The sequence below is a fragment of the Bombus flavifrons genome, chromosome 17, assembly GCF_040668555.2.
Source record: "Bombus flavifrons isolate JBK064 chromosome 17, iyBomFlav1_principal, whole genome shotgun sequence".
Lineage (NCBI taxonomy): Eukaryota > Metazoa > Arthropoda > Insecta > Hymenoptera > Apidae > Bombus > Bombus flavifrons.
In genome coordinates, this window is record NC_138458.1 from 2760891 (window position 1) to 2787783 (window position 26893).

The 26893-nt window shown below is 38.4% G+C and overlaps 1 protein-coding gene across 1 annotated transcript in view; it reads right to left on the minus strand.

Annotated features, from left to right (window-relative positions):
- Positions 1-643: 643 nt before the first annotated feature.
- The window catches only part of LOC138188681 (putative fatty acyl-CoA reductase CG5065), a 196196-nt gene continuing 169946 nt past the window's right edge, over positions 644-26893 (minus strand). The window contains exon 9 of the transcript XR_011175619.1: positions 644-682. The gene's annotated coding sequence lies outside the window, so the exon portion shown is untranslated. The remainder of the gene's footprint in view (positions 683-26893) is intronic.

The window sequence follows — 26893 nt, forward strand, 5'->3', positions numbered from 1 at the left end:
TTAACAAAACATTTAATGAAAGCCTCTAAAAGACATTTAAAATACAACTACAAAACGTAATTAAATCGCAAGGAGCGCAAACTCATGGTATAGGTATAGAAAACATTGAGGATATTTAAATATCCTCAATATTAATCATATCAATATATGGTCATGGTATAGAAAATATTGAGGATATTTAAATGCAGAGATAAACGTTGAAATGAGACCTCTTAGACGCTACTTTCGGCAGAAAGCAGCGCTGCAGACTCTTTGTATATGGAATGACAACTTTTATAATACCTTATTCCTTCTACTAATTGACTTGTTAAATAAACATAAGTTTCTAGCTCATCACAAATTGTATGCTAATTTGATATTTGTATTCAGAGTAATGCTGTGACCTTAATCACCTTGTACAGATTTATTTGCCCGTAGAAAAACGCCGTATATAAGTCACTTTTGATAATAATTTATTTCACATTATATTTGTAATATTTGTTGTTATTACATAAGTTTTGGAGTTTAATATTTATTGATTCACACAGATTCAGTTTTTACGTTCTGTATTTCACCACCATGTACAGCCATATGAATACACCGGATACACTGAGATAATTAACACGTGGCCGACACCAAAGACAAAGGAGCGCCGTTAGAAGTCGTACCAACTTAGCATGTAGGAACTAGTGATCATACCAACCTAATATTTTCCTTAACATTTGTTATATGCGAATAGTGCGTGTACGTAAATGATTATTTTTCATATAATATCATACCCCGTAGTGTCTAATGATACGAACCTCCCTCTGTGTTATCGCTTACACCTAACCCTATTTCTGACAGCAACTCGTACATGGTGTATATAAAGTTTCGATTGTAGTAGCAGAGAGGAAATTTTGTCTCTGACATTATTAAGTACAGAATAGGTAGGACATGCAATGCCATTTCACATACCACATTCTGGGAATCACCTGATATTTCCTTTTTTTCTGTTATATGTATTGATCGATGAATAACACGAATGTACCAAAACTAAGGATAAAATTTTGCGTAATGTATTACGTGATCTTTTCCATGATGTCGTCACTACCGGCACACTTCCAATCCGATGGACTGATGACGAAGATACAGATGTGGCGGCACACGGCGGCAATGTATATCGCCGAAGTGCCTAATGAGCCATCGATATCCTTCGCCGAATGTTCGAGAAGAAGGAATGCGTGGCAACGGTCGCGGACGCCTAACAAACGCGTGGATAGTGAGGATATTGAGGAGTGACGAAGGAAAAAGAAACAGATCCGATCAAAAGTCAAATTGTAAGAGCTTCAGTCTTGGAAAGTCACGGCTGGAGTTCAGAAGCAAATCATAATTAGTGTTAAAAAATAAATTCTCTTTTTTTTTTATTTTTCTTTTTATCTTCGATTTCCTTTTTTTATTTTACGCGACAATGTCCTGGGCGATATTTTACATTTTACTCGAATTCTTGTGACATCTTACAATATCCCATTGTGTCCCACGGTAGGTATTAATGACTTTGTAAAAATATTAGATAATATTATATTAGTTTGCATAATATTTATTATATTATTATGTTTTACGATATTTTAACAGTGAGGAACCAATTCCAAGGAACAAAGCCAATGTATACAACAGCAATGAGGAGTATTGGCATATGTGCTTCTGGGTTATCTTGAGAAAAAGAGATATATCTATTAATTGTTGTTTCTATACACAACGACAGAGAAAGTATCTAAATATCTTATTATTATAAGATCATGTATAAAAATTACTAGAATACATGGGAGGAAGTTTTACGAGACAATTAGGCTGGCGTGTAACACGCTCTGTAAGGATGTCATGAAAGGAACACAAGGATCCAAGAAAGGGAGCGAGGTATCGTATGCCCGCAAACATTTTTATGACGGTCTACATGGAAACGAAATACGCGTTTTCGTACGTATTATTTATTTCCTAATGAGACATATACGTTAATCGATAACAGGGTAACGGAAACTGTTACGTCGGACGACACTCTACCTAGACCAGGCCATACACCGCGGGCTAGACGGGAACCAGATGTCCGCTCATCCTTACTGCGTACCCTCAATAGTCTTAAAGACCCATCATAAATCTCAATAATTTGCTAGCTAAGGTCCTTCAGATCGAACAAATACCTTTGTTGCTAAATCACTTTCTAAAGATTATTGTCTATTACGGCTTGACACGGGAAAGTGAGTTTTTCTCACGTACGATGATTCCCACTAGCAACTTTCTATCGAGGGCGGCTACAACCCTTCCTAGTCCTCCAACCTTCGTTTATCCAATCAGAAGCAATGTACACTGCCCTCACTTTCCTGACCAAAAGTAACATGAACAAATCCGATGGTCCCGTGCGCTAGACACACCCATCGCTAGCTTTCCTCTGACACAGCATCGTCTCTGTACCTCACTTATTCCACAACGTTAGAAAAGTCAACATGTCAGTAACGGGTTAGTTCAGATCTGTCTTTTCCCTTATTGCTACGTCAACTATAACAAAAACTCTACGAGCCTTGCTCTATCACCAACGAATAGTGTGCCATTGTATCGCGTCTCTATACGCTAAATCATTGTCGGCGACATATATCATAAGCAACGGTGTAACTTAAGTGTTAAAAATATATAATTTATAACCCTGTGAATCACAGTGTTATACCCTCTCAACCAACCCTACTATCTTAACAGAAATCAGGGGATCGATCAACTCGTGGTGTCGATTATTATAATTGTATAATCGTGGGAATTTACGACTTCCGTTGACGTGTTTCCTCGCGATTGCGTCTCCCCGCGATTGGTCGAAAATACAGAAACTCTTATGATCCTTTGCTCATCTGCTTTCTTTGCTCTTTTCACATTTACATTATACATTGATAAAAATTTAAGCAAATTAACTGTCAAGAACTTTTTATACTGTTATATTAATTGTATTATATTAGCGTGATTGTGAATCGACTAATTACGAGGAAATTATATTTATACGGAAAGAAAACGTGTACCAGTGTACCGGATTAATGATCGCAAACAGAAAGGATGTCAAACAAATATTATATTTCTTGAATTTATGGTTTCGTTCTTGACTATCGATGATGATGCAAATGCTGCCGTAAGAGCTACTACGAATGTAAAAGGAAAGAATAATGTTTTTGATGATTGTGTCACCGGCATTTGATATAAATTTAATAACTTCGATGTGACATTACGTCACTCGTGTCAACTATGTTACTATCTATCGCGGTATACAGTTAAATTAGTTTAATACTACAAAACCTGGAGTCATGGCTTTCCCCTCTTCGAGCACGAGATTCAATTGAAGAAAGTGGGTATAAATTCAAGTATTATAATTCGTAAAGCATGTTCTGAATCATGGATAAATAAACGTTATGAAATTTATTGCTAATCAAGTTCTAAACATGTTTACCATTTTACTGCGGCAGATTGCTATCATTACATGCATATATGTGTCAGATTTGATGAATGCTTATAGATATTTCAATGTTATGTGCTGAACTAAAGAATTCGATTAGTTCTCATTCTGCAAACTTGACTGGATTATTTAAACACAGAAAACTCGGTAAAAAGAAGAATTAAACGTCTTAGAAAAACAATTTGTTACACATCACTGACGCAATTGCGCGACTGAAACGGGGCTGAAATTTCGAAATTTGAAAGTCACGAGTGCCATATTTAATAAACTTCAAATAGCTTCAAATAGCACTTTCGGTTAGCACAACCTAAAATTATATTGTTTCTATTATAAATTAGTCTAATGTTGACGTTTCCTTGTTAGGAAATAAGCTACGTGAAAAAAAAAATCATGTGATTTCATTCTTCTCGACCAGGCAACCAACGAGTAAGCATGCGAGCGGAGCGAGCGAGCAACGATTACAATTTGCATACTATACATATACTTTATATTTCCTTACATATATTTTCTTTATTTTCATTTCGTCATGGATCGAAAGAAAGTTTCTGTTGAAAAAAAATACGTTTCGCTACGTACGCGCTTTTTCAATTTGTGAGTAGTAACTAGTAACGAATTAGTAACTAACATCTTCCGTATTAAATCTGCACTGCGTGTTCCACGAACCGTGTCCATGTTAAATATTTTCGTTTCAGAGAATACGCGAAAATGTTCGACATAAAAGTTCTAGGATTTAAAGGATTAAATAATGTGATAACGGTTTCTTAACAATTGGATGAATTTAGTGAAAATATGAAGGTCAGTTTTGTTTTCTTAAATAGAGTCATATACTTTTTATACGTTTATCGATCCACTTTGGCATTCTCTACAAAAAGGTATTAACCTATTTTTGTCCAAAACTATATTGATTTAGCAGGTATTTTAATTTGAATTTATCATATTTAACGTATGAAAGCCGTGAAGTGGTAATCTTGTTTTTACTTTATCCTTATCTTGTAATAATAGGTATCTTTTCCGTAAAATGTTATCAATTATTTATTCGTCTACCATTTCTATAATTACTTCGATACTATTTCGCGGCAGTCGAATTAAAAATCTAACCCAAACCTAAACCCAAAGCATTGATGATATTCATTTTTAATTAATTTTATTGAGATATGTATAATTTTGTATGCTGGACTGGATTAGCCGCGTAGTAGTGACACACGTATGTGGGTATGAGTGTACGGCAGTATGTGTGTGCATAGCGTCTCGAAAACAGATGAATGAAACTGTTCCGCTAGTGGTGTGGTATAGAAGATGGTGAGACAAAGAGAGTGCTGAGACGCGTGCAAATATATATCGACGAAGATTTAATAAATGATTTACAGGATAAATCATTTATTAAATAAATCTGAAACTATTTTAATATAAATTCTAAGTGTCCCTTTACTTTTATTTTGGCGATTAAAATCCACAATTCTCAACAGATTTATAAGTCATAAATGACAGACATTTTTCTCAGCCATGCATATGCAGTTGTGGATAGGCTTTTGTCACGTAAAATAAAAAAAGGAAATCGAAGATGAAAAGAGAAATGAAAAATAAAGAAATAAAAAAGGAATTTACTTTTTTACACTTGATTTACACTAATTATGATTTGCTTCTGAACTCCAGCTGTGACTTTCCAAGACTGATGCTCTTACAATTTGATTTTCTATTGGATCTGTTTCTTTTTCCTATGTCACCCCTCAATATTTTCACTATTCACGCGTTTGTTAGGCGTCTGCGACCGGTGCTGCGGCGGCGATATACATTGTCGCCGATTGCCGCCACATCTTTATCTCCGTCATCAGTCCATCGGATTGGAAGTGTGCCGGTCGTGACATACCCCTGTAACGTCAATTCACATCAGAGACCAGGCCACACACCACGGGCAGGATGGCACCCAGATGTCTGTACATACTTGGCGCGTACCCTCAATAGTCTTAAGTACCCACCAGGGGTCTTGGAATTTTCATAGTTAAGATCCTTCGGACCAAGCGAGTATTTCTTGTCTTAGATTTCCTTTACGTTTATTATCTACCACGTGTTAGCATAGAAAGTTGGTTTTCTTCACATGGTATGTTTCGTTAGCAACTTTCTCACGAGGGCGGCTAAAACCCTTCTTGGTCCACCAACCGTCTTATTATCCAATCGGAGACGGTGTCTGCTGCCCTTACTTCCTTAACCAACATTGTCATCAACAAATCCGATAGTCCCGTGTCCTTAGACACACCCACCCCTAGCTTTCCTCAGACACAGTATCGTCAGTAAAACTTCACTTATTCTATATTCTTAGAATAGTCAACATATCTTTACCGGTCTCTATCCTTATAACAGTCGCGTACTTAAGGTATCATTGTAACTAAGTTTTACATAACGTGGTTGGAGTGAATTGTGACTTATGTTAATTCAGTGTGTATTCCGTTGTGATTGCTGAATTCGTAATAAAGTTTAACTAAAACAAAATTAATAGCTGCGTTACGACTCAGCTATTCTATTTCATTATCCAACCTTCAAGTTTACGTGACACTGTCGCAGAGGAAAACTATTCCTGAGGGTTGGTCGCCCCACCATTGGTAGCTTGCGCATGGAAATGACAGTTGAACATGGGAAAAACCGTTCCCATTGTTTACCTGATAGAAAAATAACCATAAGACTTAAGAACGTCTAACTTGAAGATCGCTTGTAGCAATTAAGGGCCTTAACGGTAAAATAAAGATGCTTAGTTTTATGACAGTTCCTTAGGATTATTGCTGATCGATTAATTATATTTGCACAGCTAGTGGCTGTCTGGACCGAGGGATAGATTCTGGTTTGTAAAGAGTCCCCAGACTTAACATGAAGTTTAAGTATAAATATAAGTATAGTCTATCCAAATCCTCACTAGTACAGTGTTACAATATAATAGGAAGAAGAGTGATAGGGAGCACGTCCATACATTTACAGCAAAGGACATTACCAAACAGTTAACTTTGTAGCTCTAGCTGAAGGTTACAAGAAACGGCAATAGAAACCTATCTACTTATAGCTCTTTTGTTTTTAGATCTTGTAGTCCAAAACAAAATTTATATTCAAGGGCAGAATAATATGGACCTCTCGGTATTTTTTGTTTCACTATTCTATCCTCTTCGTAGTAACGGTCTCCAGGTCACAGATATACAAAAGAAAGGGTGTAGAGTTGTTCTTGAAGTAATTACTTCAACATATTGCAATTAATTTTGTTCGGAATATTTTTCCATAAAGACAAAACTGATGGAGATACTACAGGATTCACATTTGCTACGATTAATTAATCAAGTATAAATGTGTAAAAAAATTATATAAATGTATTTAGTAAATTGAAATAACAATTCTGAGAATTCAGCTCTCTGATCACACTCTTTTTCCTGGTCCACTCTCGCCGTTCCCGGTTTACAAGCGGCCTATACTACATTAGTCAGTTCGAGTTCCAACACCATTTAAATGTCCCACTCTGTATATTCGGCATAGTGCTCATATGACGCTCATTTAGATCTGTAGCGACACTCAACAGCAAATACCACCACTCGACTAACTAGTGTCGGACGACGGCAGCGCATCGATTAGCGCCTTAGGTTACGAACGTTCGGGACCCGGGTTCAAATCCCGGCGAACGGAGTCCGATTTTTCTTCTATGCATCAGAAACGGAAGAGAATCAGCAATACCCCATCAGCGACATCTATAGCTAGCGCTACAATTAGCACGGTCAACACATACACCTCAGATCAATCACCATGTCTACGCAAAAATTTGTTACCTTTCTAAAGAACCACGGTCAAATATACAACGTAATATACGATATAAAGAACATTGTTTTCCTTCCACTATACCGATGACATTTCTTGTTTACGCGAATAAATTAAAAAATGTTTGTAATTTGTTTGACGTTCGTATGGTTGCAGGATACAATAAATAACGTCATAAATGTTATACCTTTCCCAACGTTATTTACACGATGATGTGTATGTGAAAGTTAATGATATAAATATGCATATTAACTCTTTTCATTACTAACATTTATATATTAATGTGGAAGTCAAAAACATAGAAGAGTTTAGAATAGAATAATTTATCCTACATTTACAAGTATAAGTATCATAAGTAAGTATAAGTATCGACATTTTATAGCATAATTATTATGCAATACGTAGTGTAGTAACGTACGGAAATTTTTCTCGGGCTGAAAACATTTTTCTTATATTGTCCAACTATAGAAACAAAAATGGGATATATAATAAATAACGTATTATAAAATGAAGAATGACGTATGACGTTGCTTACGCAAACGAATTAGAAAAATTTTCAGCTTTGTAAGATGCAATGATATTCTGTAATTATTCATAAGCAAGGCTGCACTGTCGATTTTGCTGAAATTTAAATTTGTTGTAAAATTCAACATTCCGAGCAACATTTTTCTATACATATAACCGCCGCTCGCCCTTAATTTCCGAGATATTTACAAACAATTGTTGTTATTACTAAGTTGAACCTTACCGCCCATGGCAACGTTGCATCTGTATGGAGCGCCCGCTTATTTATTGCATCCATAAATACATTACGACGATCTCCAAACAATCTCTATAACGCACAAACATTTTAATATTTATTTCTTTTTTTTTATTAATCTGAAACTACTTCGAAAAAAAAGATCCTTTAAACGCATAGATCTGACATGTGTTGGCGGCCGCTGTTAAAAAATATGCAAAAGGAAAATGTCTCGAAATGTAATTTCAAGGATTTGAAAGAGATTTTTTTTTAATTACTTTGTCACGACGTGTCTCCCTTATCGTATGCTTGCTGTTGTCGTCATTGCTTCGAATCCTGGTTGTAGTTTTGGCTTTCATGGAATTCATCAACTGGGTCATTTGCTTTTCCCCCTTGGCCGAAGTTTCTGGTGGCCTCCAATTTCAGCGGAAAACGCGAAGCTCCCAGTAAAGCCGCTGGCCGATCGACGGCTAATACCACTTGGTATCACGAGGTTGGCCGTTAATGACTGATACACCCATCAGTCACCTCCCAGTGCTATTGATCGGAAAATGCCCCATAGACGCGCACCTCAGCGTAAGGTTAGAGATCATTTATAGAGTCATCCTGGCAGTCCGGCGGATGAAGGCGGGGCTTCCACCTGTTGCGATATGACCAACGGGGTACGATATTTTTGGCTGGATTTCCTCGGGATCACTTTCCCGTACAACGAGCCGCTAGCGAAATCGCAGCCCATGAATTGTTGGAAGGGGGAATGAGGTAGGATTACAGGAAAGAGAAAGGACGAGCCGCGACCGCAGCTCCGAACAATTACAGCCCCTGGCGGCCTCACGGCCAGGACCCGTCCATGTCCATTTCTTGACGCAGGTCCGGCGGGTTATTAACCCGGGAAGTCCTCCGGTCGGACCGATGCCGTGTATTAAGCCCACATCGCCGTCCCGCTCCCTTTCTCGGGAAAGGTGTATTTTTACGCTTGCTTCATCTTCCTGAAACAGTCGGCATCCACACCTCGAACCTCACATCGAATGTCAAGGATAGAAATGTGAGAAAGAAAAATGGATAGAAAAAGGATTTGGGATAGCCATTGCTCCGATAGCCAGTGGCAAGCCAGTTGTTACGATCTGGTCTTGATCTTCGGTGTTCGTAACTGTTATGTATTACTTTAGATGGCGAATCTCAGATTTCTCGAGTTATATTTAAATTAAAACGGTAGTTGCTGCCACCAAAAATAGTCGTTAATCTGTTTCGATTAATTCGGTTCTCATTCGCTATTTTTGAAGCAAGGCAAGCGACTGAATGGCAAACAGGGAAACAAGGCAAAAGCTTGTCGTACCATTCTAAAGCGCGACACTATTTTGAATTTCCAAATTCTTGTATCCTTGATATTCTAATTCTTAACCGTATGAGTAGCGTTAACTAGCGTATCAATGCGACTGGTAAGTAAACTGCACGTTTCGGCTTACCTACTATGTTTAGGACTACTAGCACGGGGAAGATTACAGTTTTCTTGGAATGAATAAATATTCTCAATATCTTCTTGATTGTTGACAATAATAGTCAATGAATAATTTTATCAAAGTCGTACATGTGGTACAAGTCCGAAATCGAAGAAGAAAATGTTACAATGTTTAGCTCCTCACCTTGCTTATATATGTTGTCGACCGCACTCTTGGACTATCGTACTAAATTAGTGTACTTTAAACACTGTATGAATCTGTTGAGATATGTGTAATTTTCTATGCTGCACTGGGTCAAATGCGTAGTAGAGATGCTTGTATGTGAGTGTCGCTGTGTGAAGGTATGTGTGTGCACGGCGTCCCGAAAAACAGATGACTGTAAACTAGTCAGTCGGTTAAGAGTCGGTTAAGAGTCGGGTATGGAAGAAAGTGCTGAGACGCGTGCAAGTATGTATCGATGAATATATAAGGAATCGTTCATGAAATAAATATATTACTATTTTAATATGAATCGTTAGTGTAAATTTAGTGTTCCTATAACATTATCTCGGCTCCAAAGATCCACAATTCTCAACAGAATCGTTGATGATTAATAAAATGCTCGGGTTTATTGCTTGACAGTACTCAAAGACTGGATTAAAAACAGTTCTCGGTTAAGCATATACTGCTGTTCTCCTGAACGTGGTATTAACTCCCGATAAAGTTTTAATTAACTCTTGACAAAATTTCAATTAACTGGACTGAACTCCATATCTGAAATAAATAACTAAACTCAAGAACTGAACTGAACTCAATAACCGAACTCTCGACAAATAAAGAACTGAAATCTAGATAAATTTTTAACTGACTGACTACTGTCTCTAAGTGGCTACCCTTATTTATACTAAGATTATCAAGGGCCAATTATCACGTGAACATGATTATTCCATGATAGCGCGGAGTTTTGGTACGTGATTACTTTTGTGGACGCTCCAATCTTCGGTTCTGCTGGTGTCTTCCCAGAATTATTAGGGTTTCGGATGATGTGGTTTTCGTGGAAGTATTATTCTAGTTTCACTTTTTTAAACAAGTCCTTTCTGCTGCATTCTTCTTGCAGTATTAGTTTCTACTGATGATAGGACGTACTCTAGCTAAACACATAGTTACCTTCCTGATGCCGGTACTTTGGCGCGTGCTAGCTGTTTGTCACTGTTGATGCTGTGTGAGAAGGTAATGACATATCATCTTCACCAAAATTCCCATTCATAAAGTTCAAAAATTCCTATAAAAAATATATCACCTGGAATTCGGATTTTCGACATTATAACATAATTTTTTTTTCGTCGATTCTACATAAATGGAGTTATCAAGCATGTGTGGCGCATCTGACAAAACCCCTTCATCATCTGAACATGGCCCATCAAAATCTCAAAGTTCTTAGAACGAATAGCCCACTCTTTCGATTGCAAGACTATAAAAGCCATTCCCAACCACCAGAAATGGGTTCTTCTTGTATTGTTCTTCAAGGAGTGAATTTAATAAAATTGATTCATAACATTGTTTTTACTTTTATTTTATTTTGCGGAAAAATTATAGTAACACTTTACGATTAAAATATTGATATTTTCTGTAAAGTTAAGCGAAGTTTATCGTACACAGTAAACTCTCAATCTTTGAGATATCAAACTTTATTTAAAAAAGAAGGACAAAAAGGTCCATACGATTTTTGACGTGGCACATGCATGACCGTAAAAATTGTAAACATTCTCGTAGTTTGTGATATTCTGTGCACGTTGTGTCTCTATTTTTTCTTCGAATAATCAAAATTAGTATCCAACCCATAGTAATTTACCACAGACGATTTATGGTCGTTATTTACGATTTCTCTTTCCACAGCCGAAGGTAACGAAGGACAGGCGGCCACCCCGAGCATTCGAACTTTATATTTTCTTACACGAGATGCTCCGGAAGGTCATTCGAAACGAAATGTACAGTGTGAATCGATTAATTATCAACCCCAAACCTACATCAATTAACAGGTTATGGGCCTAGGGCAGTAAACTGTGATAATAAGGAGAATTATTTTTGAGTTTTTGTGTTTTTCTAAGACTATTCGAGAAGAGACTACGCCATGGTTGACCAGGAGGGTGTAGGGTAATAATTTATCACATTATTACAAAGTGTCGATCTTGAAACAGGAGATCGAGCTCTTTACAATACAATAAACTTTTCGAGGTTCACAACGATAAAGTTTTGGGTAGGTTTTGAGTATTGCCAACTGCAGACTGCTCGGGCGATTTCGGGAGGAGTATTTATATTAGTTTCTTTGTTGGAGTGGGAGAAGGACTCTGGACTTTGTTTGTACGGATGTATCATGTTTGGAGTGACTGGATGTTACCTTGGCGGTGATTCATGATAAGGCAGTTAGGATTAACTATCTTACCGGAGTCAAATTTACCCTGTGACAAGGGAATGGGTGACGTAGACAAGGATATGAATCCGATCCTGAGAAAGGGTAATGAATATTGGAAGACAATCTGATCTTCTACTAGAAGAAAGAAGGATCGTTGCGGCTGCGGACTCGGCCGAGAAAAACAGCTCAATGGCGGCCTGGAAACAATGGAGGCCCAAGTCTCAACAGAACAAAGATGGCGCGAGGCCAAAGCACAGAGACCCAAAGGTTCAGAAGTGCTACAAATATAGAAAACGGGGCCGCATTTCGTACCAGTGCCAAGAAGGGAAGGGAGATAAGGAGGAGCAAAACCAAAGGGAGAAAAGGATACAAGAAGAAGGCAGCAAGAAGGAGAGAGAATCAGAAGACAAATCGAGGTCCAAGGGTCTTATCTCTACGTTAGCTTTATCGTCCATCAGCCACGTGGAAAGAGATAGGATCAGTTACCTTGACTCGGGTGCCTCGAATCACATGACTCCGGACAGGCATCGGTTCGTGGACTTCGCGCCTGCAACCGGACAGATCAGGATTGGTAAGGGATACCTGGAGGTTAAGGGAAAGCGAGCGATCGTTGTGAAGATGACTAAGGCCTGTGGCGATTGGACCCTATCCTTGTCGAACGCTCTGTGGGTGTCTGAGTTAGTTGTGAATCTAATCTCGATCAGGCAATTAGCAATGAAGGGTGTCATCACAGTGTGTACGAGGGATGAGGCCGTTAGAACACATGATGATGGAGACGTAATATTCAACTCAAGGGTAGGAGACAATGTGTACTACCTAGAGACAATACCATCTGAAAGGCACGTAGCAAACGTCTCCGTGGGAAACGATCAGGAGGAGCCTGGGAAAGATGATGAAGACATTGAGGTCATTGAGGCAAAGGCATACAAAAGTATTGTATCGTGGCACAAGAGATTAGGTCACCTGCATGGAAATGCAATGAGAAAAATCCCTGTAAGCAGCATGAAGGAGGACTCGAGGAAACATGAGGAGCTATGTGAAAGGAAAAATGACAAGGAAAAATGAATAGTGAATGATTTGGTATCTCTGTTTAATTCTTACTACTGTAGCGGCACGTGACTCAACGGAAGATTTGAAACGGAGGAGATTCGTGCTTTGGAATACCAACGTTGTTTTGTTTTGGTTTGCTACGTTCAAAGATAAACGAACTCCGGACAAAAAAATATCGACGTTATTTGTAATCGTCAAGCGGAATTACATTTGAACTTTTTACAATACCACCGGTCGATACAAATAGACGAATGTGCTCTCTAGGTCAATCATTATAGTGAATCATTATAGCAAGTCATACAGTCGAATAACGTAGAGCTGAACAGTAGCATTGAGCGAGCGACGATTACGACCGGCATACACTTTCCGTACTTGTACTGAAATTGATTTTAATATACATTGACTATTACAATTTTATTACTCGTCTCTTTAATCAACCGACATATATTATAATCCATCTCACTACTTTTTACAATTTTCTAAAATTTTTGTAATTTGTAGTTACAAACTTTTGTAATTCTTCCTATTCCAATATATGTACATACTGTGTATGTTTTTATATACAGGGTGGTTGGTAACTGGTGGTACAAGTGGAAAGGGGGTGATTCTACGCGAAAAAAGAAGTCGAAAATATAGAATAAAAATTTTTCGTTTTAGGCTTTGTTTTCGAGAAATTCGACTTTGAATTTTCGCTCAGTACGCGTGCGGTACGTTATAACGGATCTCACTGTAGATCGTTGTCTCGATGGAAAAATTGAAAAAAAAAAATTTTCGCAAAATTCCAACAAAGTGTCCAGCGGTACGCAGAAATTGAAATCCGCCGTCGCTTTGTGAACATTGCTTGTGTCACGTCGAAAACACAAGAAATCGTGAAATTGACAGATGGCTGTCACCTCATGTCGTTTGAATTATTTCGCGTAGTTTAAACGTTTCCCAAGCAGGGTGAGAAATGTGGACTTTAAGTATGGTAGTCTATGTAAAATTTATTATATGAGTAAAACCGTTACAAAGTAACGGTTCGGGATGTGATAATATAGTATCGAGTGCTGATTTGGGAATGTTTATATACTAAGGATTGGTCCTTCTGGAGGGCTTATCGCCAGGTGTCTATCAGACGTGGCCATCCTGTTACTAACTTGGTATTGTTTCGTAGACTCTCCATACAGTATGTTTGTCAGACGTGGGTATTCTGTTACTGTTTTCTGAACATGCGACGACAGCGCAAATGGTTGATCATTAACGTCTGTCAATGATAGGTTTTTATTATATAACATATAATTTATTCTACACAACATAATTAATAAACATCGGAAGTCAAAATTTGCTCCCCGCCTTTGCGCATATTTCATGGTAATCGTCCACTGGATTTTTTCTTTATATACGATATAAAGTTTCAAATTCTTCCAATTGAAATTCAATCCGATTGTATTTGTTCGAGATTTATAATAGTGAGCTTGGGCTCGAAGCGACAACCAGTCGCCGAACGTAGCCGCGGTTAAGGGATGAACGTTTTTACGTAACAGAGGTAGAGAGTAATTCTATAGCTCTCCTTAAAAGAAATAGTTGTAGCGGCACTCGACAGTAAACATTCCAACGGTTTCTGTCCCGTGTCTCGTCACACGCAGACCCTATTTTTCGGGTAAGATGATTACCAGATGTCGACGCATCTCCACAGTACATGTTCAGCTAGCCTGAGGATCCGTTACAAATCTTAAGATTTAGTTAACTAAAGTCCTTCAAACAGACAAACAGTCTTTGTCCCAACTACGGGAAGATAGGGGAAATCTATTTTTCTTTTCACGAACGACGCTTCCCGCTAGCAACTTTCTCTCAAGGGCGGTTAGCATCCTTCTTCAATCACCAACATAGGGATTAACCAATTAACAGGAACGTCCATTTTCCTCACTTTCCGAACGAAGGCTTTCCTCGACGAATCCGATGATCTCGTGTCTTATACACACCCCATCATAGTTCTCCTCTGCAGCATCATCGTGACGGAAAGACATTCTCTCGTGACGTCTCATTAGCTAGTTACATAGCGTCTTCGCGCTCAGTGGATATTCTACGTTTGAACAAAGAGTTAGTTTAGTTATACTTGTACCATAGACAAGGAAATAGAGTATAAATTGGACTTTGAAAGAAAACGCATTTTGTTATCCCGTTGACCGCGGATTCGTTATCGAACCTAAGATCAATGATGGTAATCCATTAGCATCTCGAATATCTGATTGCCACGGTTACTTGTCAAATTCTGTAATAATCATATTTGTACTGGTAAATATCTTCTTTATTGCATAACAACAATGTCTAATTCAAATGAAGATTCGTTACGCGCCCCTAACACTAATCTTAATGTGAACCCGACTGCAAACGTGGGATAGGTGCCGGTTATAACAGTACAAGAGCTTACGACCATCGTGTTATTAAATATAGGTTTGGGGTTGATATTTAATATATTCACACAGATTCAATTTTACTTTCTATATTTCACCATCTCGTACAACCGTCTGAACACACCGGATACACTTAGATAATTAACACGTGGTCGACTCCTGAGACAAAAGAGCGTTGTTAGAAGTCGTACCAACTTAGTTTGTAGAAACTAGCGATCATACCAACTTAACATTTCTCAACACATAGTGCATAGTTAATTCAGTCGCTAGTGCAAAAATCGAGTGCGGAACTTAACAATTTTTCGCTACCGCGTTTTAACGCTGAAACCGCTGGCTCCGACCCCGATCTTTATCTGTAGCAGTACACGCGTCATAGGACGTTTCGATTCGAGGATGCCTCATGTTACGACCGTTCGCGGAGAGACGCGGTCGCAAGGAAAACGCGTCAGCTAGAGGCGTAAATTTTCGCTACCGATCTGATAATCGACGCCGCGAATTAATCGTTCCCCTGTTTCGATTAATATAACAGAGGTGGTTCAAATGAGTTTGATACTGTATTAACAGGGTTAATATAAACTTGTATATTTAACAAAATTTAATATTATAATGAGCACGTCACAAATTATTTAATCATAAATACAATTAGTTTGTTAAACTACTTCGAGCCGACACTTTATGATATTTCGCGATGTATTCGTTATACTAAGCGACTTTTTTCTTTGTCTTCTCTGGGAGACGACCCCCACTACGCTCGGGTCACGCCACTGATCGCGCCTATGATCACGTATGCCACCTTCTTTGTGTAGATGAAATAACGGACCGAAGGCGAATCGACGTTTTTTAGAACTCGCTGCTTGATGACAACTATGCGCTTGTCGCTACATTGTGTATATTTCGCCGGCCCTATAAGACGATCTGTCTGCGACACTGTAGTATCACGAGCGACGGTTAGTAATACGGCCTTTAGTAAGTCTCAAGACATAACACATCATGTAGTTGTTTTTCCACAGAGGATTAACATAGTTACGGCGCACAAAATGTAATAAACAAACTCTGGACAAGGCAATAACGCTGCTACGCGAAATCGCCAAACGGCGACAGGTTTAAACCTTCCGGCACCTCCCCTCGACCAGTATAAGGAGACGACCATGTTCTCCATGAGTCAGTCGTGTAAATGAATATCAGTATCGAGTCACCGAGACAGACAGTCGAACGAATAAGTGTAACGAATCAGTTTAAAGAATCAGCATAACAATTAGTATCAATACCGCAGTATCGCGTAATGTCATAACGAATATCATTAAGCGAGCAACGCTTGCGATTAACTTTGAATTCTACATTTTAAAATATCTGTAAATATAGTTAATTAAATTAACTCGTCCCGTTATTATTTCCACCAACAACACGTCTCACCGTCCACCACAAGTATTTTGCGCATCTTCGTCTGAATGACATTTGGATTTACTGTTGTTAATATTGTGAGATGAAGTACGAGTAGATATGTCGATGTTGCTCGAATGTAGACTGAACTAATGTCGTAGAAACAGTTGAGTTGACTCTCCTAGTCGTAGAAGAAGAAGTTGACTTTCCTATTGTAGTAGAAGAAGTTGAGTTGACCCTCCTGATGTCGTAGAAGAAATGAAGTCTGTACTTGCGTTATTACGGAGTATAGGTCGGTATGGACGTGCCTTTAGAACCATGAACGCGGTTTCCTGTTCACACTTTTCGTCAGGAAAGTGAGGGTAACGATCCGCGATGTCCATTGGTTATGACTCACGTTAATGAATGAAGATAGGAGGAGGAAGCCTCTTAACGACGTGACACGTGGATGACTTTGTTCATGGGAAAAACCTGCTTTTCCGTTAGACAAATATCCGATTTCTCCGTAATTTGTAAGAACGTAGAATTCTGTTTATGGTGGTTCTTTAGCTTTATCGAGGGTCTGCATAACGGCACGCGGACCCTTGACAGCAAGACAATGAAGGACGTCGCACGGTCCATCTCACGCAATGTAACAAATAGTAAGCAGGAAAATTTTAAAAATAATGTACAAAATTTGTTATAGCTGAGATCTTAAGCTTAAACAATCTTCTCGTAGTTTCCCTTGGCATTTTCATTTTTTATTTCATGTCTATATATGTAAATATTGTAATTTGCAGTGATCAGTAATTTGAGTGGAAGATGTGCGTGGTTCATGCGAAACAGTGCTCGCCTATATTTGGTAGCACCTCGAGAATACTAAATGCGTATGTGATTTTTCTGTGGCCACCCGCGAACGGGACGATTGCGGTGCGTATGTGAAATTTGTATAATCATTGTTTATATGTGCTCTTATTTATTAATTATTTATGGAAGCAAAAGGACTCATATTTGCGATACGGCGTTATATATTTCAATAAATAAACAGGTTTAATCCATAATCGATAATTTTTCTTAGAAAACGTCACGCAGGATGGATTGCGATTTCGAATGTCACAATCTCCTTTGCTACGACTTGTATGAGGTAAGCTGGCGCTCATGATTTGTTCGATTTCGTTCGTTGAGGTCTCGCGCTCTACACGAGCCGTAACGTATTACGCCGTAACTCGCGATTAGCACGAGCCACAACTCTAGGTATATGGAATTAAAAACAGAAATCTTAAAGGGAATAAGAGATACAACGCGTCCAAATACTTAAATATCGCAATAAATCAATAAACCAAGAGACAACATTATTATTGAACAAATTTAAAATATAAGAATGTCGAAATAGAAACAAGGAACAATGAGGCGTCCACTGACATGTACCGCCTTGCACATGCTCTCCCCATGACAATACACCATACAATAAGCAGATAATGAAAGATGAGCTGCTATGACCTTTTCACACAGCATCAACAGCGTCAAACAACTAGCACGCGCCAAAGGATCAAGTACCGGTATAAGCAAGGTAACCATGTGTTTAGCAGAGTACAACTAGTAAAGGAAATAGGGAAGCTTAAATAATACTTTCAGGAAAACCACATCAGCTTCAACCTTAATATTTCTGGAAGGATACCAGCAGAACCAAAGTATGCAGCGCCCGCAGAAGTAATCACGTACCAAAACTCCGTGCTAGTATTGACGAATCACGTAACAATTAGCCCATGATGGTCTTACTATAAATAAGTGTAGCTACTTAGAGACAATAGTCAGTGAGTTAAAAATTTGTCAAGACTTCAGTTATCAAGACTTCAATTATTCAGTTCAGTTATACAGTTCAGTAAGAGTCACTCGGTTAAAAATTTGTTAAGGGTTCAGTCATTTAGTCAGTAAGAGTCAGTTAAGTTGAGTACCGAACTGGTCCAGAGTTAATATCAAGTTCAGAAGAACAAAAATCTTTGCTTTGCTTATAGTCTTTGCTAATCTTTTGTTTTGCTTATAGTCTTTGAGTAACGTCAAGAAGTAAAACCAAGCATTTAAAATAAAACCAATCGACAACGATTAATATAGTCAATCATGTAACAACTATACTAACTTCGTACGATAGTCCAAGAATGCGATCGACAACACATATAAGCAAGGTGAGAAGCTAAACATCGTAACACTTTTTTTGCGATTTCGGTCTTGCACCACATTTATTAGAGTAAAATTATTTATTAACTATTATTGTCAACAATCAAGATGATATTGAGAATTATTATATTTTCCAAGAAAACTTTAATCCTCTCCGTGCTATTACTCTTGCACATAGCGGCGAAGCTGATATTGAAATTTTATTTATCAATTCTATTGATACGCTAGTTAACGGTAGCTATACGGTATGTTAACGAATCAAAACATCAAGGATACAGCACTTTGGAATCTAAAAATATTGCCGTGCTCAAAAGGACACGACAAGTTTCCGAATTTATTCTACTCAGTTGTCGTAAACATATCAGGAACACGACATATTGGTATATTCAAAATAATGCCGCGCTGTAGAAAGGTACGACAAGTTTCTGCAACTATTCCACAACATCGTCTGCCTTGTTTCAAAAATTAACGAACGAAATTCGAACTAATCGAAACAAATTATTTCTGGAGGCAGTAACTACCGTTTTGATTTAGATATAATTCGAGAAACAGCAGATTCGACATGTAGAATTACACATAACAATTACAAACATCGAAGATCAACACCAGATCGTAACACTGCGTACAGAGATCTGCCTGTTCCGTTGGCTAAGTGTGATAAACGGTTGCATGAAATTCTATTTTCTCTGCTCGTTAAATTACAGCTACTATCACTTGTATGCGACAAAAGAAAACGAATTTTTGTTAGTACTTTGCGGCTACAAAATTTTGTGTTAAGTGGTGTGCGGTCTTTGGTAATCCGCTTAGCAAAAGGCATCACTGTCTTTCTCACACCGTGGCTAGATTCTTTAAACAATGTCCCTATGTTCTATTATTTATTCTTTGACATTATGCCATCGACACCTCATAGTTGAGTGATTTCGATTAGCCTGCTATCGACTTAGTTCAAGCACCCTACCGAGGTCCTTACTGAGTCTTCGTCTCAGTCAGAAATTATCGTAAGACTCAATAGCCGCGGGTTATATGCCTTTGTAACCGTACAAAGTTGCGTTGCCGCTATCAAGTGTGTACGTTGCGGAGAAACAGGTGCGACATAGTACAACATGTCGTATATGAATAGGTTCACTGAAAAGTATTTCACGATAGTGTTATTGCACTACTCTGACCCAACCCATATCCCATTCAATTTTCTTTCTAATTTACACAATATTAAAACTGGTTACGCTGACGCTGACGCTAATTCGCATGGACTGAATTTTTGTTTGATATGCGAGCTGTTCGCTTCGGTGAGACGTACCAGGTCCGCCGCGTCTCCCGGTGGGGTGCAAACTTAGGCGCTGGCAGCTCAGCGCCCCGGGGCCGCAAAGCAGCCCGGTAGGGGAACCGGACTGCCTGGCACGGCGGCTCCGGCGACGAGGCGCGGTGTGACGTGGCCGCACATCGCTCCATTAGGGGACGTATTGAGCGCGGGGGGGGGGGCTGTGTATCGCCTACACCGGTTCCCGGGCCCCTCTCGATCGCAGCCGGGACGGTCATCGTGGTGGTTTTAGTCGGTTGGAGTCCGGCACTACCACGCCGCTTTTCCCCAGAAGCGACCTGGTGTCCGTGCGGATTTCCTCCACGTTAATAAAAAAAAAAAAAAGAGTTGCTGGAGAGAGGGAAAGAGAGAGAGAGAGTATTAGATTCGTTGTGACGAGTATCGCATTTAGTTTCAATTAAACAAACGTCGTTTTTTGTCCTATTAATATTTGTATATTTAATTTGCTATTAATAAATTGTAAGTAATCAGGAAAAATTTATATCTTAATTTTCCACGATACTACACTAATAATATTTACAATTTATCTTAGGGAATAATCGGTAAATTCCTGCAGCAGGAAATTACAGTGAAGAACGCTGTTCTTTATAATTTGTCGTGACTACAAGAATTCCAATGTGCTTTCCAGTCCATTCATATTCTTGTTCTATTAATATCACTTTCGAAGATAGATATGTAACACTACAAGCTCCTCACCTAACTGTAGTTGAAGCATAGTAAAATTGATGCTTATCTTTCGTGTTTATTCTAATACCTTTGTTTTAATTTGTTTAGGCGGCAGGTGTTCGAAAGTTCCCGAGTCGGTTCATCGTTTAAAAACCGGAGACATGGATGTCATTGCCGCAATGGGTGATTCTTTGACAATCGGCGCCGGAGCTACTTCGATTTATACATTCGAAGTGAACATTGAAAATAGGGGCATAGAAGGCAGTATCGGCGGTCAAGGAACTTGGCCACAATACCTTATCCCGAATATACTTAAAGTTTGTTCATCTATTATTCCTACATTGTTTACGCATATGATTTGTCTTATCGCTATGAATACGAGTACTTCTTTCGTAGTTGAATTTTCCTATATACAGGAATCCAATCCTAAATTAGTGGGTTATTCACTTGGGGACGCTATAAGTACTGATTCAGCTGCGCAGTTAAACGTCGCCGAAAGTGGAGCTGTGCCTAAGGATGACTTTCATGGAGACATATCTGGTCAATAAAATAAAGGATGACCCGCGAAGAGATATAAAACCAACATTGGAAGGTTCGTATGTGTTACGTCTGCCGACACTCTCCTAGACCAGGTCTTCTAGACCTAGACACACCGCGGGCGAGATGGCAACCAGATGTCTGTACATCCTCACTGCGTACCCTCAATAGTCTTAAGGACCTATCGTAAATCTCAGAAATTTTTTAGCTAAGGTCCTTCAGATCGAACAAACATCTCTTTACTAAATCGTTTTTTAAAAGTGTATTGTTTATTACGGGAAAGTTAGTTTTCTCACGTACGATGCTTCCTACTAGGAACTCTCTCTCGGGGGCGGTTAACACCCTTCCTCACTCGCCAACCTAGAATATTAACCAATTGACAGCGAATTCTTGCCCTCACTCTCCCAACGAAAACTTGTCCTTAACAAATCAGAACTTTTCATGTCATTAGACCCACCCATCGCAAGCTTTCCTCCGCAGCATCATCTTCACAGAAAGGCAGTCCTTAAGCATTTTTTGAACCGTCATCATCTAAGCTTACGTCGCGTACTACACATGCTAACTTTAGTTATCAATCGAAACTCAATTATACCTTATCAATTTATATCTTCTTTACAAAGTTGTTGGAATAAACATTAATTTATACCTGTTAATTCAGTGTAAATTCAATTGAAGCACCCCCTATTTTCTTAACAAAAATAAAGGTATCGATCATTTCGTGGCGTCGATTATCTAATCGCAACGGGCATTTACGACTCCCGTTGATGTGCTTTCTCGCGATCGCGTCCTCCGCGAATGGTCGAATAAACACACGTGTTCATAAGGGAGGAAAGATAAAATTGTAATTTTTGTGGATTAAAATGGAGTAGTACTAAAAGGGTAAGAGAAAGAATTGATTAACCCGAGAAGGTAAAGGTACAGATAAAAAGTGAGGGAAAAGGCATTTTGGAAGCAAGTTGAATCTGTTCAGAGAAATAAGAAATTAGAGCAATAAACGATTAATGTGAAAGCGATAAACAGAAACGGCAGATCGATAAAATAATACGAGAAAAATTGATAATATAAGGAAAGATAAAGCGGTGACATCTGCCGGGTGAAAAGGAAACGTAATCAGGAGATAATGACGGTGAATCAAACAGACAAAAGGGTACACAGAAACATAAGCCAGATAAGAATAGATAGAGTATCTTTTGCATATTTATGGCCCAATGTGACTGTCATACCGAATTAGACATTCGAAATCCATTTTAGCGTCCTTTATTTATAAACGGCGGACATTCGATAAAGTACTTATTAAAGAAGTATCAATGGGAGCCAACAGCATTCGTGTTATGTAAATACATGTGTGCTTCCATAGAGAGGAGATGCTTGATTGGCAGCTGTATATCTCATGTACTTCAGTAGTATTAGAGAAGAAATAAGAGTGTTTAAGCTTATGGTTCGTTCAGGTTGTTTTTCTTTTCTTTTTATTATTTAATTTGCACCTTACAATTTGTCCAGCTAAACATTTGGTAAATTTTTCTCGCTTTATTGCTAATTAACACGTAGATGGCTACCCTCAGCGAGATACCATCTTCGAGTTTGAGTATTTTGTCTCTTTAGTGAGGTCAGTCTGTTTTTCCTCGTAATTTCCTTGTACTTTCCTTGTACCTTGCTGCCCTCCATAGTGGCATTCGGTACGTCCAAATTGACTTTGTGATCAATTTGTATATTTTTTTTATAATTAATATTTATAATAAATATAATTACATTTGTATAATTTTTAGTTTATTTTCTAGGCTGAGTTTAGAACTTTGACTAGTTGGCCGGTACATTTGTCTACCTCTTATCCGTATTTTGTCTATAATTGATTTAGTATGTTGCTTCCATGTAAGTTGTGTGTCTAAGTGGAATAAACCATGATCTTTGAATGCGATCCCCATCAACTTTCTGTATTTGTTATATATCTTTGAAATATTTCCTGCTGAGACTATCTTATTTTCATTCGTTACTCTCGCATAGCTAATCAAGTTATTATCCATTTCTTTCACATAAAATACATTAGACATTATAATTTTAATCCTCCTTTTGTTTACTTCAAAGTAAGTTAAAAGTTTTCCGACTTTTGTTCCTTTTAGAATTCTACCGTCTCCTAACTTTACATTTATCGGGTTTTTTAAATTTTCGTATTCAACAAAATAAGAGTCGTAAATTACAATGTGATCTGAACATCCACTATCCAATATTCAATCTATTTTTCGCGTATCGCTAGTATATACCGTAATTTCATTCTTACTATTTTCGCGCTCTACTCTCGTTAGAAAAGATCCAATTTCTTGATCGTCGTAGCCCTCGTTGTGTGAATAATTTGCGTCGTATTGACTTGCTGATACGCACCTCCTTGCCATTGCGCTTGTCACGTAAAATTACACAAAAGAACAACAAAAATAAGAATAAGAAAAAGAAACTTTATTTTTCTTCTAGCACTTGGTTTTACAATCTACCTCCGAGCTCCAAGCGTGACCTTCCAAGACTGAAGCTCTTATGATTCTTTGACCCTCGATCGGATCCGACCACTTTCCTCTGTCATCCCTCAACACCCCCACCATCCATGCATTTGCTAGGCGTCCGCGGCCGTTGCCACGTGCTCTTTCTTCTAGAACCTTCGGTGGAAGGACCGTTGGGATGTTGATGGTTCATTAGGCACTTCAGCGATATACATTGTCGCCGAGTGCCGCCACATCTTTATCTCCGATTTTAAAGTGAGCCGGTCGTGACACGCTCCTCGGTTGTTTCGCCTTTGCACGTGTTTGAACAATTTCTTACCACGTGGCCGTACTTTCCACAGCCATAGCACTTTCTGTCCCTTTTTTCAGCTGTGAATGCATTTGACTTTGTCCTATCACTTTCTCTCTTGCTACGCGTTTCCCACATTGTAATTTTATTTTTCAAAAATTCACATGTTCGATCACATTCTTTCACTGAGTCGATTAAGTCACCAATACAGCTCAATGATTCTGGTAGTGTTTTCAGCATGTAGTCGAGTTTTTCGCGTTCACTTACGTTTGCACCAGCACTCTTTAATTCATTTATCGTTTTTTCGAATTCCGTAAAAAATGAATTTGATTCTTCAAAGTCTTTCAGCCTCATCATGTCTAGTCTACTTCTTATACAAATTTGCAATGCTGTTGATTCCTTCATATACATCTCATCAAATTTCTTCATTATTTTTAAAGCACTATCCTGATCACCAACAAATTCTAATTGCTCATTCGTTATACTACCATAGATGTAGTGCATCGCCCATTGATTCTTTTCATCCCACTTATCTTGCGCATCCGTGTCCATTTTCTCTCGTGTAGCCGGTTCATAACATTTTTTACACTTTAAGTACATTAATATTCTTTTCTTCCACATTTTGTAATCACATCCATCGAATATTTGAACCTTAATTTCATCGTCCCTTGGCATCTTGATTTGTTTTTTATTTTCACCCTTTTTTCTTTTTCAAAAATAGTTCTCTTTACTGTCCAGATTCCTTTTATTTGTTCTGCCAATAGCCCTTCTATCTCTTAGAACTTATTTCCAATTTTTATTTTTTCTAAATCGACTTTTATACATCTACTCCCGGTTACACGTGGTTCCATAACATTGAATCTCGGTAACCACGCTTTTTGCTACCATGTTGAGAATTGTGGATCTTTGGAGCCGAAATAATGTTATAGGAACACTAAATTTATACTGAGGATTAATATTAAACTAGTAATATATTTATTTCATGGACGATTCCTTATATATTCATCGATACGTACTTGCACGCGTCTCAGCACTTTCTCCCATACACGACTCTTCACCGACTCCTAACCGACTGTTAAGTTCACATTCCTTTATTTTCAAGACGCTGCGCACACACACATACTTCCACACACTGATACTTACATACAACTATCTCTACTACGCAGTTAACCCAGTCCAGCATAGAAAATTACACATATCTCAACACCTTTATCGATCTATTTATCGCCCAAATATATATTTACCGGTTCTTTAAGGTCGATAGATTGTCGAAATAATTTATATCGTTAATTATGTGATCGGTACAACCGCTATGTAATAGCCACATAATTTCATTATAACTTATCTCGTTCATCTCGCTGCTGCGTACTGCGTGCGCCGTTGCCATTCATGTGCCTGCTCCTGAGTTGCCATACTCGCTCGTGTCGGTTGCTGATTGACGATGGAAATTTGCACGTCCCCTGCTCGTACTGCCTTTGTTTCCTCTTCCTCTGCTGCTACCACGTGTTGACCCACGCTGATAACTGTTACAGCTTCCCGCTTGGTCTCCATTTTGACACTCTCTTGCAAAATGTCCCACTCTTCCATATTTGAAGCATCCTTCATTTTTTGCAGCAAAGGCATTAGTTTTCATTTCTCTTCGATTTGATTTATCTTTCTTTTCCGCCATTTCTATCTTATTCCTCACGTTCGCTACCGTTTGATACTCTTCTTTCACTGCATCTATTATATCCGCTATGTAGCTATACCCTTTGGGTAACGCATTTAGCATGTAATTCAGCTTTTCCCTCTCACTCACTTGTGCGCCGGCACTTTTTAATTCATTCATTAATTTTTGAAAATCGCTAAAGAACGATGCTGAATCACTGTATTTGTCGAGACTTATCCTCTCCAATCTCCTTCTGCACACAATCTGTAGTGCCGTCGACTCTCTTAAGTACTGTTGGAATACAACGATATCAATCGCATGCAGATAAGGTGATTGATCGAACGGATTCTTCCCTTCGTTGCCCAGCGCTATCCCCACTATCGTGCGTTCGTTAGATGTACCGCGGCTGCTAGCGCGTGCATGCTCTTCCGAGAATTCGGCGGAAGAAGCATAAGGATATGGATGAAACATTCGGCACGTCGGTGTCGCGCTTTGACGGCATAGCACTTTGTATCGCGAAGCTGCTGGAAGGTTCAGTGGCACGTGCCGCCATAAAGACATCTACACAGGTCACACTCATTACTGTATAGAGAGTGAGGGTTCAAAATCTTTTCAAGGGCCATGGATCACTTAGTCAGTCTAAGAATAACTAGCCAACTGTCAACATTCATAACGTTTACTTATATTTACTGTAATTTTTGTTTAATAAAAATCATATAGTATTGTTTCAACACAAACATTGTGTCTTCCACAGTTTATTAATCTTAATTCCAAGATTAAATTCTAACAAGTACGTTTTGTCAAACTTTCTCATTATTTCATACGCAGTTTTTTCCTCACTAATATATTCTAATTGTCTATTTGATATTGCACTATAAATTATATTTATCGTCTTCAGATCCTTTTTGTCCCAGTCTGGATTGTCTGTTTCGGTCTTCACTCTAGTTATAACAATATCACATTCTTTATACCTCAAAAACATTGTTATTCTCTTCTTCCACATTCCGCAATCTTCACCATCAAATATCGGTATCGTAATTTCCGATCTTTCCATTTTAGCTGATTTTCTATTCTTTACTCAAGCGTTCCTACGTGCTCGAAGTATTTTCCTTTTATTTCATATCCTTGGAACGTTTCTTCCCTTACTAAACTC